The 18,021-nt window shown below is 36.4% G+C and overlaps 1 protein-coding gene across 4 annotated transcripts in view; it reads left to right on the top strand.

The window, feature by feature from the left end:
• LRP1B (LDL receptor related protein 1B) overlaps positions 1–18,021 on the top strand; it is a 1,954,889-nt gene that overhangs the window by 1,428,785 nt on the left and 508,083 nt on the right. The gene's annotated exons all lie outside the window — the stretch shown is intronic.

Raw genomic sequence — 18,021 nt, 5'->3', positions numbered from 1 at the left:
TCCACTTGGCCTTTCCACTGTGATCACTCTTACTTCAGAGGCAATAAACTAGTGTTGGTGTTCACCCAAATGCCAGGTTTGTACATTTCAATTAGATACACTGGGACTAAGAAAGTGACTCCTACTGAATCTGTGGATCCAGTGGGCACACAAAGAGCCAGAATGTAACTGGGGCCCATTTATCACCTAGCTTTTGTAGCACATTCCCATCTCCCTGTAATCTAGGGGTCAATGATGATGCTTTACACCTTGGGTCATCAACATTTACTCAGATGCCCTGACCAGTAACCTCAACATATCAAAACAGTTACCTTTCTCCAGTACTGAGTGACCCAAGTAAATGGTCATACATCCTTTTGGTGAAATATCTGGGAGGATCAACACAATTATGTAATTGCCACAGTGTTGCAGGTTCCTTCTCCCTAGGGCCTTGGCTACTTCTTCAGTTGCTGGGTTCTGGAACTAAAAATTGGTTTAGGTCTGAGATCTGTGCAAGGGATCATAAATTTTTATTGAGGCAACAAGCCTCTGGCTTATTCTCTTTCCTTGTATGTTTTTTTTTGCGCTGGGGAGAGGGGTGGAAGGTGGCTGTTGTAGATGTTAAACAGCACTCTTGTTTGGCTGCCAATCATTTTTTTTTTTTTTTTTTGAGATGAAGTCTTGCTCTGTCACCCAGGCTGGAGTGCAGTGGCGCGATCTCCACTCACTGCAAGCTCCGCTTCCCGGGTTCACACCATTCTCCTACCTCAGCCTCCCGTGTAGCTGGGACTACAGGCACCCACCACCGTGCCCGGCTAACTTTTTAAAATGTATTTTTAGTAGAGACAGGGTTTCACCGTGTTAGCCAGGATGGTCTCGATCTCCTGACCTCGTGATCCACCCGTCTCGGCTTCCCAAAGTGCTGGGATTACAGGCGTGAGCCACCGTGCCCGGCCAGCCAATCTATTTTTGACCTTAACAATGCTCTATGAACCAGCTCCACAATTCCTTCAGGTCAAGCCTCCCTCCATGTTCCTTCAACTTTGCCAGTCAAGGTAGTTATGGCCTTTTGGTTTCTTGCAGGTAAGCACAACAATCTGACCTCTCTTATTTCAGGCAGTAGGGGGTGAGAAGGGCTCAAAACAATGGATATTATTGAGCCAAGCTTTGGGACTGCCCCTCCTACTGTAATAGATTACCTGATGAGTAGAGTCACAGCTGAACTTCTTAGTGATGCTGATTCCCCTACTGCAGCTACAGTACTATCAGCCCTAGTGAATGGAATGCCCCCTGAAGCTTCCCATGGAACATAATACTTTGGTGGGTTTTCTTTTCTTACATATCTATTTCTATATCTCTACTTCCTTCCTTCATCTTCTCTATTCCTTCTTTTACTATCTATCAGGGAAGATCAGATATTTCTACATGCAGAAAGGCATAGTTTCTCCATGTGTTTAAGAGCCTGCCTAGCAGAGATGTTGCCCCATAGCCTGGGGCCCTTGCTAGAGTGTTAATTCCCATATAGCGAGAATGTGCCCCAGGAACTTTGGTTTATCCAGTCTTATATTCTAGCCTGCTTTGATCAAGTACCCTTAAAATTCAATTGCAGGGATTTTCCCCTGGTCCTTTCTGGTTGTGCAGGTATTTCTCACAGCTGCGTTGGTATATAATCTCTTTCCTCCCTTTTGAGGCTCAGTAATTCTCCAGGTGGGTTATACTGGGATTTAACCATAGTTATCAGCCAAGCAGCCAGGACAGAAAGTGAGTGCATGTCCTAAAGAGAAACCTGTTGCCTTGCAGGTGAGGTATTTCTGCAATATCTACCAGCACAAGGGAAGTACTAGTATAGGGAGGACTGTGCCACCTCTGCAACTCTGCGAGTCCAAGGGGTGTTTCAGGAGTCAGCCCCCTCAAAAACATGTATCTAGATATCCTTATCCCATCTTTCAGGTTCCCAGGTTTTCCAACCAGGTCCCTGGTTGTAGCATTGCCGATCTGCCTTTGCTGAGCATTTAAACCTCTCTGGAGCTCAATTAGAGCTTCTGTTTGCTCTGCTCAGCTGTGTCCATTTTTCCACTGTGGGAGTTAAGAGCCTCTTTGTAATCTACCAAATCTGGCTCTCACATTTAGTCTTAACTGCTTATTAACAGCTGTCAGTTTTTAAATTATCTGTCTGTAGTGTGTCATTACAATGTAGCAGTAATCAGCCCACTCTGCTGTCTTTATAAGCATTGTTTCCTCTATCTTTTTCAAAGGCATGACTCACTGCACCTGCAAGGATGTTTCCCCTTAGCAACTTCCTTGTCACTTCTCATGAAATCTTTAGCAATTTCACATCGTGTGCATGGGCCAATCATTGCCCTACATGCTACTCAGAACTGTGTCCTCTTTGACACCTGCTCAGGGATAAGGAAGCCAAACCTAAAACCCTGTCTTACTGTTCATTTTCTCGGCCCACCCCTGCCGTCCTTTGTGCTAGTTTGGTTTTTTGGGCAACAGAGTCAAGACAGGATTAGATATGTAAGATTGTTATTGAGAAATACACCTGTGAGAGAAAATGAAGCGAGTTGTCTGCGAGGCAGATCTGAGCTGTATGAAAGATACAGGGAAGGAAGTCAGGTCAGACAGGAAAAGTCTCAGGCTATGGTGCAGTTTCAAGAAAGTGAAACACTGTCAAGCCGATGTGGTCTGTCAGAGGAGCTCCACATGTTGCAGAAATGGGCCTCCGTTGGTATCTCTGCTTCACACAGTCGTTAGCTGAGAGCAGCCTTAGCACAAATGTGAGGATAGATTCAGAACACAGAAGCTGGAACCATCTGTCAAATATTTACCCTAAAATTAGAGATCATAGAAGCTAATATTCAGTACTAAGGGCTGTTCTGGGACATTGGGCTTTTACTGCTAAAATCAGGAGAATCCTGGGCAAACTGGGATTGTTGCTCATTCTAGCTGTGACTGTTTTATCATCATAATCACAATCACCATTGAATACAATCCTAAATTTCTTAGTACTAAAAGTCATTGTCTCATAACTAACTAGATATTTTACACAAATCAATTCATCCCTCCAACCTGGTTTCTGACTCTTCTCTGTCATTCTCCTCATATTCTAATGAACAGCATATTCCCTTGTGCCACATTCTGAGAGTTTCTTCCAACTCTAGTCCCCAAATTGATGTAGCCTTTACCTTTTCTAGATTCTCATTCCAATTTCTGCATATTTCCTAGGGGAACTTTCTAATTTATAGTTATTCATGTGCATTTCTTCTTACCTTTCTGAATTTCATTTTCCTGGAGAGCAAGATTCAAGTCTGATTTATATTTGTGTATTCACTATGATAGGAAAGGTTCCTTCACAGCAGCAAATACTCGGTAAGAGTCTGTTTTCAATTTATCTACCCCACTGGATTGTCACTAAACTTTTTTTTTTTTTTTTTTTTAATTTTTTATTTTTTTTACCACATACTATGGTTACTCATCCTATGAGATATTTTCTATATTGTAATTTCATTGAGATTAAGCAGGCATATTCCCAGGGCCTGCACCCAAAAGGCACAATATATTTTAGGATGATACCAGATAATCTACTTACAATTTACCATTGGTGATTTGATTAGGAATGTTAATTAAATTCTTCTTACAGCAAATGTTGGTATATTTAATTCTTTTATATTGAGATATAATTTATCCATAGTAGAGTGTTCAGATAATAGTTTGCCTTTCATTCAGTTTTGATGAGTAAAGAACAATAAATGGACTATTTCTGTCACTTTAGAAAGTGTCCTCCTGTTCCTCAGAAGTGATCACCAATCTTATTTTTATCACCATTGGTTAGTTTTGCCTATTCTGCAATTTTATATAAATGGAATTACATGATATGCATTCATTTGTGCCTGGTTGCTTTCACGTCACATAGTATTTTTGACATCCATCATGTTTTTGCATATATTAGTAGGCTGCTCCTTTGTGGCATTGAGTAATATCCATTTTGTGAGTATACCAGTTTGTATATCTATTTCTGCAATGATAGATGTTCGTTTTTGTTCTAGTTTTTGGCTCTTATGAACGATACCTTGCCCTTTCTTATACACAACTTTCTATGGACATAGTTTTCACTATTTAGCTTTAAGATCTAATAATTTTCATACAAATGGAGCACTTATACATCTCTGGGACAAAAAACAATGGGAATAAAATAGGACATATATTATAAGATTTATGTGGTCACACTCTCCCTCATATGTGTTTTAAAGAAAGTGTTATTCATACCATACATTGACTAAATTTATGTTGGAGGGAAGATTGCAGGTCCACTCAGTCACTGACAAGATTTCCTGAAGCACTCGAGATTCCTTTTGAGTTTCCTTTTGTAGACTCCTATCCAATTATCTACTAGTCTGTCACTGTTTTTCTTTTAAGATCTAAGAGGCTTATAGCTCAAGGTAATATAGCAGGAGGAAAGGATACACACAGACACACATACATGCACACAAGTGCACACAGAGAGAATTGTTATATCTCTACTTTGATAACTGAAAATATTTCAAGATAGCTATTTCAGAACAAGTGTTTGTCCTTGATCTACCCTTTTTAAGATGTTCTATCACAAACTTTCTAAAAATATTTTACTGGTATTCTCACTGAATCAAAATGTCTTAAGGAATCTTGTTTTCCTTTTATATCTCTAGGATGCATAAAAATAAAACCAAAACCCTGAGCCTTTCTTTTTAACAATTAAATTATATGTCTCTTCATTTACCTGATAATGCCAGCTGATATGGGGCCCTTCAGTTTTTTTTTTTGTTGTTGTTGTTGTTTTTCCATTTCATCCTAGTTAGTTTTCTAATCTAATATAATCTTTAACTTTTGGTCAGCATGAGCATGGTTTAATTGAGGTGAAAAACATCCTTTGCTTGAACTGATTCAACACTTCTTATATTTTCAGTAACCCTGTTCCTGATTCTGCTGAGACCAAGAATATTATTAATTCAAATATATATTATCCAAAACCTATCTCAAGTGAATACTTTTTTCCTTCAAGATTTTTTTAAAGCCTATTTCTGGGCTCCTAACATAGAAACATTGTAAGTGAAACATTGTGCAGTTTGGGTAAGGTATTTGCTGAAATTGGAGTTTTTTAATTTTCTGCATGCGTAGGATATTAAGAGTGCCATCCAAGTAAAAAAAACATCAAAGATTAGACATACTTTTTAGATATATTTTACTACCATAAAAGTTTCAGAATTTGATTGCAATGATAATTAAAATGGGGACTTCCTTTCAATCTGGTGGAGCACTTTTTAAACACTTTACCATGGAAACTTTGAAAGATTAAAAAAAAAAAAAAAAAAGTAGAGAGAAGAGAATAATGAACCCCTCCCATGTACCCATCACCAGCTTCAATTCATGACCAGATTGTTTCATCTAATTTAAACAAACCCCAGACATCACATAATTTCATTATTGAGTTATTCTAAACAATATGAGACAATACTATATTTTCTGGTGTATGGCTTGCCAAACACTTTTGTAATTTTAAGTATTTGGAGTTACAAAATTGCTTTGCTTTGACCCTTGAGTTTAAACTCCATGGAATCCTATTTTGGTCATTTAACTTACACTTGGTATGTAATTAAATTCATTATAAGATGATACTATAATGATGGCCTTCCACATGATTTTAATATTTTACCATAGGAGAAAATATATAGTTTAATAAATGCTTATTGCTTTTTTTTTTTTTTTTTTTTAGACGGAGTCTCTCTCTGTTGCCAGGCTGGAGTGCAGTGGCACGGTCTCAGCTTCCTGCAAGCTCCGCCTCCTGGGTTCAGGTGATTCTCCTGCCTCAGCCTCCTGAGTAGCTAGGACTACAGGCATGGGCCACCATGTCCAGTTAATTTTTGTATTTTTAGTAGAGACAGGGTTTCACCATATTGACCAGGATGGTCTTGATCTCTTGACCTCTTGATCCTCCCACCTTGGCCTCCCAAAATTGCTTATTTAACTGATTCAATAATCTTCAAAATATTATTACCTTATTAAATTACTTATATTCTTTCTCTTTTTATCTTATTCTTATTTTACTCTTCTTTGCTCTAGATGATACTATGCTAATAACTGTTATACTATTCACTTGATTCTATTCCTATTATTGCTTATTGGATATCCAGCAATGTCTTGCTGGAGGAAGACATTGTGAATCTGAGATGAATGGGAACAGTCTCAGTCAACTGGAAAGGCAGATGCGTAAAAAGTGAGCTGTGCAACCTGTGTGTTAAGTATAACTATAGAGAGAAGCACAGATTATTAGAGGAGCAACAAGAAAGACAATGACTTAGACTGTGATAGTCAGTAAGGTTTCCTGGCAGAGGAAGAATATGAGTCTTAATGTCTGAGTATTAGTTTCCTATGAAAGATAAGGAAATGCAGAGGAAATGGCAGGAGAAAAGGTAAAGAGGTGAAAAATGACATGTTGTATGTGTACTCAGGGAGTTGGGGCAGCTACAAACAGGCTAGTGCTGCTGAGTCAAGACAGAGGCAGGAAAGCGTGTGAGACAATACCAGAAAAGCACTTATGGTCTAAATCAGTCACTTCCAAGAGGGGAGCAAGGCACACACTCTGGCAACTGAATAACATAATTGAGGCTAGGCACGGTGGCTCACGCTCGTAATCTCAGCACTTTGGGAGGCTGAGGCTGGCGGATCACGAGGTCAGGAGTTTGAGACCAGCCTGGCCAACACAGTGAAACTCTGTCTCTACTAAAAATACAAAAATTAACTGGGCACGTGGTGGGTGCCTGTAATCTCAGGTACTTAGGAGGCTGAGGCAGGAGAATCGCTTAAACCTGGGAGGTAGAGGTTGCAATGAACCAAGATCTTGCCACTGCACTCCAGCCTGGGAGACCGAGCTAGACTCTATCTCAAGCAAACAAACAAAAAACATTGAATATGGGGAAGAAAGTATTATAACTGTTTATATTTAATTTTATACTTTATTTTTTAAAAATTATATTTTTGTTCATGTCTCTATATGTGTACATGTATAATGGGTTAAAAATAGATATCAAGAGTGAGTGATCAAAGTATTTTAGTCATCAAAAAAGTTTGTATGCTATTGAAGTGGATTGCCTTGTATGATTTACTAAAGAACCTGAGCTTCATCAAAGGCTCATGAGGTACCTAAGGACATAAAGAATGTTAAGCAAAAGATCTGATTTGCATCTTAGCTATAATATCCTGATAATTGTTAGAGTGTATTTGAGAAAAATAAAATTAAAGGAAGACGACCATTTAGGAGGCTTTTGCAATCATTCAAAACAGAGATGGTGAGAACCTGGATGAAACTGTAGTAGTATATGTAGATTTCAAATAGAAATAAATGAAAGTTAAAACACAGAGGACTTGCTGATTGATTAGATGTGGTTGTTAGGTGAATAAGGACAAAGAAGGAATCAAGGATAGCTCTCAGGTCTTTAGTTTGCCTGAAGGGGAGTATGTTCCTCCCATCAATTGAGAGCAAGCACAGGTAAATGAGAAGACAGAGGGCAGCTCTGACAGGTTCATTCAGTGACATGTTGAATCTGAACTTTTTTATTGTAATAATGCAGTCATGCGTGATCATTCATTCATCTAGCTTCTGTATATGTATATCCTAAATGTTGCACTGTCTTCTCAGTAGCTAACTATGAAGAGAATATGAAGCTTTTTATCAGTGTGCTCCCAATACAGGTTGAGGAGCAACTACAACTTACTATAAAATGATAAGTAACATGAATTGCTACCAAATACAAGAGGGTGACTGAGTCTTTGAGAAGATTGAAGGAAGCTGCTTGGTCACTTGTGTGTCTCCTTTACTACACATGGTCTTCAATAAAAAGTATTGATTTGCACTAAAATAATTTTTTAAAGCAGAAATTCATTCGTAAGAAGAATCACTGTGTATTTTTTTCCTGAAAGTCCAAGCATAGCACATTTATATATTGTAGTTTATTATAATAGCTGTGATTCAATAACAGTAAAGTCATGTTGGGAAATAATTGTATTATAAGACTCATATATCTATGTGTCACCTGTGAATTTGGCTAGCCCTTATACAGTAAGCATAGGCAATTTCAAGTAATTTTTAGAGCAAATTATCTGTGATGGTAGTAACTGTTGACAGTAAACTTAACTTCACCTTTCTAAAAATATGGGATGCCTTTGTGCATCCAAATCAACGTTAACTTTTAGTTTAAGAAATCACAAATGATGTTGTTGAAACATTCCTGATTATTTTTAAGGAATTTTCTATTTCTGAGTTTATTTCTTTGGGTGAGGTTAATTAAAATTAGATTTTTCTCTTTTTTTGCAAAGAAAACACCAACATATTTTCTCTTCAATTTTAAATGCATAAAGACAATATTATGTTAAACTAAACCTAATTAAAACTTCAAAAGTATATGAAATTGCTAAATTTATTAGTATCTGTATATCTTATTTTGTTTTATCATATACTTTGTATTTTAGTTTATGATAGTTGATACTTTATTATGCTTATTAAATACTAGGCATTAAGAGCTTTAATACAGATGGATTCATTTAATCTTTACAATTTATTACTTCCATTTCGTTCACATATTCAGACACTGAACAGAAAGGTTAAGTAGCTTGTCTATATCACAGAGCTACTATGTAGCAGGGCTGAACTTAATGTCTAAACCTTTAATCATTAAGCTACATTCCTCTATTCCTTACACCTCTTAAGTAAGTTACTTTTTTCACCAGGGCTGATGATGGAAAAAAAAAATTCAAACATATTTGTTGAGAAAGCCTCTATTTTTAAAGTATATATTTCTTCTTTGTCTGATTTACTAATTTGAGGCATAGTTTAGAAACCAAACATTTGAGGAACAAGATTTCTGCCTTTTTCTTATTCAAAAATGAAAGTGAAATGGAATGGTGGTGTTTTCTGAAACAGGTTGCTGGTCCCTGAAGATATATTTATGCAACATTCTGTCTCAATTTTGCAGCTTACCTTTGTGAGGCTAAAACAAAATAAATAAAAACAATTTCTCCTTGGAGCTGTTATTGGTCCTTTTCTAATCTGAAGAAGACTAGAAGATGACAGCACATTTTTGTTCTCATGTGTTACCTGAAAGTCAAAATTAGCCACATTAGGGCTGCAAGAACTAACTTAATGTATGTGAAAAACAGCACAGTGCAATTGCTTTGAAAACTAAAAACAGTAATTGCTTAAGAAAATGTGAAAGATTCTTTTCATTACCTTGAGAGGAAACAGTTCAAAACCAGAAAATATAATTTTTTTTATATAATTTTTTTAATAATAAGTAATGTTTAATGCAAATTCCATTCAGGACACAAAAGCTAGACAAGCATATATTTTTTATTTGATAAAATAGTAATTTAAAAGAGAATGTACATTATCTAAGGTTTCATAACATTGTACCTGAAGGGGATTAAGATATCTAAAATTTTTGAAGTCTGAAGATTTCATTTTATTTACTTGCAAGGATGGAGTTCTTAGTGATTTGTTACCATAACAAAATTGCCGGCCGGGTGCGGTGGCTCAAGCCTGTAATCCCAGCACTTTGGGAGGCCGAGACGGGCGAATCATGAGGTCAGGAGATCGAGACCATCCTGGCTAACACGGTGAAACCCCGTCTCTACTAAAAAATACAAAAAAGTAGCCAGGCGAGGTGGCGGGCGCCTATAGTCCCAGCTACTCAGGAGGCTGAGGCAGGAGAATGGAATGAACCCGGGAGGCGGAGCTTGCAGTGAGCTGAGATCCGGCCACTGCACTCCAGCCTGGGTGACAGAGCGAGACTCTGTCTCAAAAAAAAAAGAAAGAAAATTGGCCATTAGCATTTGTATTGATTTGCCCTTGTCAAAAATGAAAGAAAGAAATGTAATTTATTAGCACTTTATTATTGAATCCTTTTTAATATGTAATATCAGAAATCTGAGTCTTTATTAATCTGCAAAATATTTGAAGGAATGCTTTCAAAAATTGAAAAGAATGGAAAGTTCAACTTAATTCCTATCTGTGCCGAGGCACTGGATGGATTCTGAACTGGCTCTCATCATAGATTATGCTCATCACTCTGGCTGGAACAATTTTGTTGTCCCCTCCTGCTATTCTGAAATTGACCACTTTTAGTAAATTGGTCCTTTATCTGAACTTGGTTTCGTAAATTATTCTTGCACATCTTATCTAATCCAAATGCTACCCAGTCTTCAAATATTAGGAAAAGCTTCACTTCCTCCATGAAGCAATACCTGATGACCTTCACTGATCTTGCTTTCCTCTCAATTCCTAGAACTTGCATAGCCTTCTCCAGAGGTTTCGTTTTTTTTTTTTTTTTTTTTTTTTAATTAATTTATTATTATTATACTTTAAGTTGTAGGGTACATGTGCATAACGTGCAGGTTTGTTACATATGTATACTTGTGCCATGTTGCTGTGCTGCACCCATCAACTCGTCATTTACATCAGGTATAACTCCCAATGCAATCCCTCCCCACTCCCCCCTCCCCATGATAGGCCACGGTGTGTGATGTTCCCCTTCCTGAGTCCGAGTGATCTCATTGTTCAGTTCCCACCTATGAGTGAGAACATGCGGTGTTTGGTTTTCTGTTCTTGTGATAGTTTGCTAAGAATGATGGATTCCAGCTGCATCCAAGTCCCTACAAAGGACACAAACTCATCCTTTTTGATGGCTGCATAGTATTCCATGGTGTATATGTGCCACATTTTCTTAATCCAATCTGTCACTGATGGACATTTGGGTGGATTCCAAGTCTTTGCTATTATGAATAGTGCTGCAATAAACATACGTGTGCATGTGTCTTTATAGCAGCATAATTTATAATCCTTTGGGTATATACCCAGTAATGGGATGGCTGGGTCATATAGTACATCTAGTTCTAGATCCTTGAGGAATTGCCATACTGTTTTCCATAATGGTTGAACTAGTTTACAATCCCACCAACAGTGTAAAAGTGTTCCTATTTCTCCACATCCTCTCCAGCACCTGTTGTTTCCTGACTTTTTAATGATCGCCATTCTAACTGGTGTGAAATGGTATCTCATTGTGGTTTTGATTTGCATTTCTCTGATGGCCAGTGATGATGAGCATTTTTTCATGTGTCTGTTGGCTGTATGCATGTCTTCTTTTGAGAAATGTCTGTTCATATCCTTTGCCCACTTTTTGATGGGGTTGTTTGTTTTTTTCTTGTAAATTTGTTTGAGTTCTTTGTAGGTTCTGGATATTAGCCCTTTGTCAGATGAGTAGATTGCAAAAATTTTCTCCCATTCTGTAGGTTGCCTGTTCACTCTGATGGTAGTTTCTTTTGCTGTGCAGAAGCTCTTTAGTTTAATGAGATCCCATTTGTCAATTTTGGCTTTTGCTGCCATTGCTTTTGGTGTTTTAGACATGAAGTCTTTGCCCATGCCTATGTCCTGAATGGTACTACCTAGGTTTTCCTCTAGGATTTTTATGGTATTAGGTCTAACATTTAAGTCTCTAATCCATCTTGAATTAATTTTCGTATAAGGAGTAAGGAAAGGATCCAGTTTCAGCTTCCTACTTATGGCTAGCCAATTATCCCAGCACCATTTATTAAATAGGGAATCCTTTCCCCATTTCTTGTTTCTCTCAGGTTTGTCAAAGATCAAATGGCTGTAGATGTGTGGTATTATTTCTGAGGACTCTGTTCTGTTCCGTTGGTCTATATCTCTGTTTTGGTACCAGTACCATGCTGTTTTGGTTACTGTAGCCTTGTAGTATAGTTTGAAGTCAGGTAGCGTGATGCCTCCAGCTTTGTTCTTTTGACTTAGGATTGTCTTGGAGATGCGGGCTCTTTTTTGGTTCCATATGAACTTTAAAGCAGTTTTTTCCAATTCTGTGAAGAAACTCATTGGTAGCTTGATGGGGATGGCATTGAATCTATAAATTACCTTGGGCAGTATGGCCATTTTCACGATATTGATTCTTCCTATCCATGAGCATGGTATGTTCTTCCATTTTCAATCAGCATGGGATGGCTCAGTTATATGCCAAAAATGGGTAATATATGTGTGGAGACATTGATCCTCAGGGAAGAAAGGCACAGCATGAATTGGTCTGAGATTTTAGGCCTGTCCCTCCTGTCACAGGCAACCTTCTACAAGAAATGATTGTGCCATAAAAAATATCTTTGTTTCTGTGTGTTATATTGTGAAAATGGTTGGAATGTTGCAGCTTCATCAGTAGTACTAAGCCTTTCTTTTTCATTGTACAACCTACTCAAACAAAAAGAGATTTCACCTAAAATGCAGGTTTATTACTAAATTATTTACTTATGAATCATATATCTTATTACTGTATTAAAGATGATTTAATATATATACACAGATAAAAATTTTTAAAAGATGAGAAATAAAAAAATAGCAGCCAAGATTTTAACATTTTCTTGCATTGTCTTGGATTTTCTTGGTATCCTAGTCATTCTCTAGAGTGTGTGTGCCAGACTTTGAAGTCACTTGTCTATATGATTTGATGTATTTAAAAAAAAGCATCTAATCTTGTTCCAGAAGTTATTCTATGTAGCTTCCAAAAAATGAGGAAAATGCAAGATGAACAATTAAGATGTGAGGAAATGAATACAAAGAGAAAAAGGAGAAAAATAAGATAATACTAGAGATAAAATGCACATATTACACTTCTATAGTTTTGCTAAAAGTTAAAAGTAAATTTTTTAAAATTACAATAACTAGTGCAAAGAAGGAGGTATGACCAACTTCAGAGCTCACAATCTCTATATAATTTACAAGAAAAAAAATCAAGGATTAAGTATCTATGGCATATGGCATATATGAACCATATATTTGTCACATGCCAAAGGTGTGACCTTTCAAAAGTCACCTTCTTTAATATATTTTTGGAAGGAAGAAGCTTTGTCATATCACTCCCACATTTTTCAATTGCCATGCAAACAGGAATGTAGCCAGCTTATCAGGAATGGAGGAGAATCAAAACAAAGTAATCTCTCTCTGAGCTGCCTTGTGCTTTGGCTTGATTCATGCATAGATTGAACAGCAGTGATTTCTAAGAGACCTGGTGCCTATATCAGAATCAACTGATGGTATTTAACTTTTTTTTTTTTTTTTTTTTTTTTGGCAAGTTAAAGACTTCCCTCAACTGGAGAAAAAACTAGCCTCAAATCTGATATCCTCCTATAGAAAACCAAGTCAACCTCTCTCTCCTTGAAAATCTCTTTAGTAGTGAACCACTAATAGCAAATGGGATAACAATGGGATTTTAAGGGGACGAGGGGCTGTGTAGCATTTCAAAATTGAAATCTCCTTCACAAGATTATTGGCCCTGTTAAATAAAGGTGATTTTCTTCCTATCTGTTCCTTTAATGAGTTAACTAGTAATTCCCCGCCTGTACCCTACTCCTGACTAAGTAGTTTTAATTCTCTGAGTTGTGGCTGCCTCTTTGGTAGTTTAAAACATTCCTCAGGTGATTCTAATGGGTAGCCATTTGAGAACTACTGGATTTAAACTACGCAAACACAAGCTGGTTGCCAAGGTTGAGGCGAATGGCTAGAAAGGGTTTTTCTTTGGAAAATGGCTAATCAGAAAGGGGAACAATAATAAATTGAGATGAAAGGAAAAAGAAGAGGGAGGAGTCAAGGATATGATGTGAGGCTGGGACATGACATGAAACTGCTACTGAATCCCGGTGGCAGGTGTGGTCAGAACACCTTTTAAAATAAAGATAGCTAGTTTTCAGTTAGGAATTTTTATGCTATTATAATAAGTGTCCTTATGGCATGTTTCCAGAAATTCTATTTAACTGTTTGCATTTCATGTTTATATGAATGATTTTATGTATCTATATGTGTGGGAGAGTGGGAAGTGAATGAAGAAAAAGGTCTGGTCTTGATATCTGGGTTGAAATGGCACATAACAGGGACAAAATATTGCAGCAAGAAACATGATTGAAAAATGTAGACATGATATGAGAAAGCTTCCTCCAAAAATATATTTAAATGAGTAATTTTTGAAAAAATAGAAGATGGTGGTTTGGATTAGTGTTAACTGTTATATTTCTCAAAATTTTAGAATGGTAAAACAGGTTGCTTAATAAATTGTGAAAGATTTTAGTTCCCCAAAGATATCATTATGTTAGATAAATTAGAGGTATTAATGCATTACATGACCTTAAGGCAGTTTTGTAAATGTTGCAAAAATTATATTCCTGGGCCTACCTACTAAGTTCACTGATGATAAATGACAGTAAAAATATATGAAGAATGCTTACATTTCTGACTCAAAAGAGGAAATTTATGTGCAGCCAGATCATCTGGAAGTGATAGTAAATAATTAAAATCTAAGTAAAAGTTGGTAGTTGTGGGGTGGCAGAGAGAAGAATATTATTTTTTTAATCTCAATAATTAAAACAAGTGAAGATTCTATCAGTACTGTGACTGTATATTTGCTTCCTACCGCCATAAGCTTTTTTTCTATGTAACAAACAAAAGTCAAAGATCCAACAACAACAAAATTCTAACAACTTTCTCTACAAGGGAATAAAGACTACATTAACTGAAAATAGTGTAATAGCCACATATAATAGCTACATCCTGTAGAATCCAAATCTGAAGTTTATGAAGAAATTGAAACACACTTTATATAGAATTTTTCGCAAGTTAACACATAATTTTTGGGTAGAGCACCATTGTCTTTATTTTTAAAATATGGGATAGGGTTTAATAGATTCAATAAAATGGCAACAAATAAATTATATAAATTAAGCTAAACATAAACTTGTAAATTTTGTTCTTCATAAATTGGAACTATCCTTAAATTGTTTTTTGTTTTGTGTATCTAATTTGAGTTTTGTTTTTTTATTATTATTACTTTTTATAGAGATAGAGTATTGCCGTGTTGCTCAGGCTTGTCTCAAACTCCTGATTTCCAGCAATCCTCCATTCTTGGCCTCTCAAAGTGCTGGGATTATAAGCTTGAGCCACTGTGCCCAGACAAACTTGAGCTTCTTAATGAATTTTATATAAACTCTAAGAAAAGATTACCAGAACTTACTACAAAATAATCCATTTATCTACAAAATTTGCACAATTTTCTTAGCTAATAAACCGATGGAAAGTAGGTCTCCTAGATGTCAACCAAATTCTGACCTTCCATGACCTCATTCACCAAATTATCATTTTAGGAACTACGTACAAGAATCAGTCCTCATTACCAGATCTAACAACCAAGCTCAGACCCTCCTGGAAGGAATGGTTTATGGCAGAATGTTGTTTAGTTGTTTAGTTGTTCTTCTTTCGTCCTTCCCTCCTTCCCTTCCCTTCCCTTCCTTTTCCTTTCCCTGCCTTGCCTTGTCCTGCCCTGCCCCGCCCCTCCCCTCCCCTCCCTTCCCCTCCCTTCCCCTCCCTTCCCCTCCCCTCCCCTCCCTTCCCCTCCCCTCCCCTCCCTTCCCCTCCCTCCCCTTCCCCTCCCCTTCCCCCCCTTCCCCTCCCCTTCCTTCCTTCCTTCCTTCCTTCCTTCCTTCCTTCCTTCCTTCCTTCCGTCCGTCCGTCTCCTCTCTTTCACTTTTGTTATAACTCCTCTTAATTCAATAGTCAATAATTCTCAGCCTTTTCGTCTTCAAAATTTTTGCCTTACCCACGCTGCACTTGCTACCGTTTGAATAATAATAATAATAATAATAATAGTAATAGGAGCTGGTGATGTTTACAACAGTTTGATGTTCTCAAAGTTAAGGTTGGATATAATTATTTTTACCAGAGTTGTGGTTGTTTGTCATATTTATTTTTCCTCCCGGATTCTCAGACCAAAGGACTATAGCTTGACAATTCATGAGAACTACTCCAAGATATACACCTTTTATACACGTAATATTCATAAAAGATTCGTCAAAAAAGCAAGTGTCTTGGGATTTTTCTCTCAAATGCTCTCAGCATTGATGAAGAAGATGAAATAATAAACTTCCCTTTACTATTTAATAATAGTTTATCTTGCTTTTATTATTACTAATATTACTAATAATAAACATCTTATTATTAAACAGTAAAGGGAAGCTTTACATTCTAAAATCATTGTTTAGTTGAAGCTGGTCATTTGCCCCTTATCTGGTAAAGTGAGCACTACCAGCCAAGGTAGATAAGCATGTTGAACTAGTCTCTGAAAATAAGAGAATATTCAGAATTTCTGGCTTGTCCAACTGTACTAAGAGGTACTAATGGTTGAATTAGCCAGATATGAAGGGGATGGTAGAGTTCAACAATAATTGAAAAAAGTATAGATTCTAGATTCTTAATTAGGAGAGCATTGAGATCATTAATGCATTAAAATAAACCCTATCTACTAAAGGTATCGCTCATATATCTCAGCAATTCTACCTCTGGGAAGGTACCCAGTAGAAATGACAGTGTATGTCTCTTCTAAGACATGGAAAAGAAAGAATTTTCATAGCATTAGTTATAATAGACAGAAATTGAACATAACCTAAATGTTCAAAATGGATAAATAATTTGTGGCATTTTCACACCATGGAAAAGCAAGATACATTCAACGGAAAAGATGAATCTAATAGTCATAATTTTGAATGAAAGAACAGGCCAAAGAGTACATACTGTAATTTGCCATTTATCAAAAATTTAAAACTCATCTAAGGTACTAGAAGTCAAAATAGCAGCTGCCCACTGGGGAAGAGAAGGGAAACTCCCAGAAGACACAGAGGAGCCTGTGGGATGCTGTCAGTGATCTAGATCTTGATCAAGGTAGTGGTTACATGGTTGTGTTCCATATGTAAAAGTTCATCAAACTGTACAGTTAAGATTTATATACTTAGATATGTATAAATTATAAATTACTAAGGCATGACAAAAAGGAAAATAGTTTGCATCAGAAGGAAGTTTCCAGTGGTATGTCAAAAGTAAATCTTTGATCCAATTCAACACATTTGTCACTAGCTTGAATAAAGATGAAGAAAACCTACATATCAAATTTGTGGATATCACAAAAAAGTTTCATTGGGTAATATATGATTTTTTTAAATGTCAACAGGCAGGATCCATGATCCCGTTTAACAAGCTGACATTTAATAGGATAAATGTAAAGTCCTATAGTTCAAAAAGAAATGTGACATAAAAGCCATGAGTAGCATGTTCTGGGAAAAATCATATGCTTTATCTTTTTTAGAATCAGACAAACAGAGCTAATTAAAGTGAGCAAAAACTACAGGGGAAAAGGAAGATCTTCATAACAGCTAACATAGGACTGTACATTGAGATACTGTATTCCCTTTATGTGAAAGTAAAAAATAAAATCTTAGCCTTAGAAGATCATACCTAGAAGAGATCCTAAAGGTTATCTAAATTCTGCCTTCTGTTATTTAAATACATAGATGTAGTTTTTACATGCATATATTTATATTTTTATTCAAATTTATATATGAGGAAAATGGGGCCTGAAGAGAAAAAGTAACTTTGTGAAATGTTCATGGTAAATGCAGAACCGTGACAAGAACCTAGCCCTAGACTCCTTGTTTTCTACCCTGTTATTTTATCTTCCTAGTGTGCTGGTGATTATTTTAGGACAGAGCATCACGGTGAGCTTATATATTATATTTTATCTGGCATTTTTTACATATTTATGCTGTTTTCTGAAATAGAATGTACATTTAGGCCAGAAAACCTAACTCTGAATTTTCTAGGACCTAAAAACCCATAATAATGCAGAGTAGAGTGTTTTCACAACAGTTGGTCAACAAGTGTTTGTTAATTAATCATAAGAATACAGACAAAGGTGAAATAACTTTAAAACACTTTTATTTCCCTTTTCTTATTATCAGACAGAACCCTGCGTTATTTAGTCTCTAAATACTCAGGAAAAACTTTTCTCTCAACTTAAAAAGTGTAATATTTCTCATTGTCCAAAGGTCTTTCCCTTGTTTTACAGATAAATATCATTATGGCAATATATGGTTTTCCCTTTAATTCTGACTTTAATTATAATTGTAATGCACAATAAC

This window comes from Macaca fascicularis, chromosome 12, assembly GCF_037993035.2.
Source record: "Macaca fascicularis isolate 582-1 chromosome 12, T2T-MFA8v1.1".
Taxonomy (NCBI): Eukaryota; Metazoa; Chordata; class Mammalia; order Primates; family Cercopithecidae; genus Macaca; species Macaca fascicularis.
Note: the sequence above shows the minus strand (reverse complement) of the source record. Positions and strands in the feature narration are given on the sequence as shown.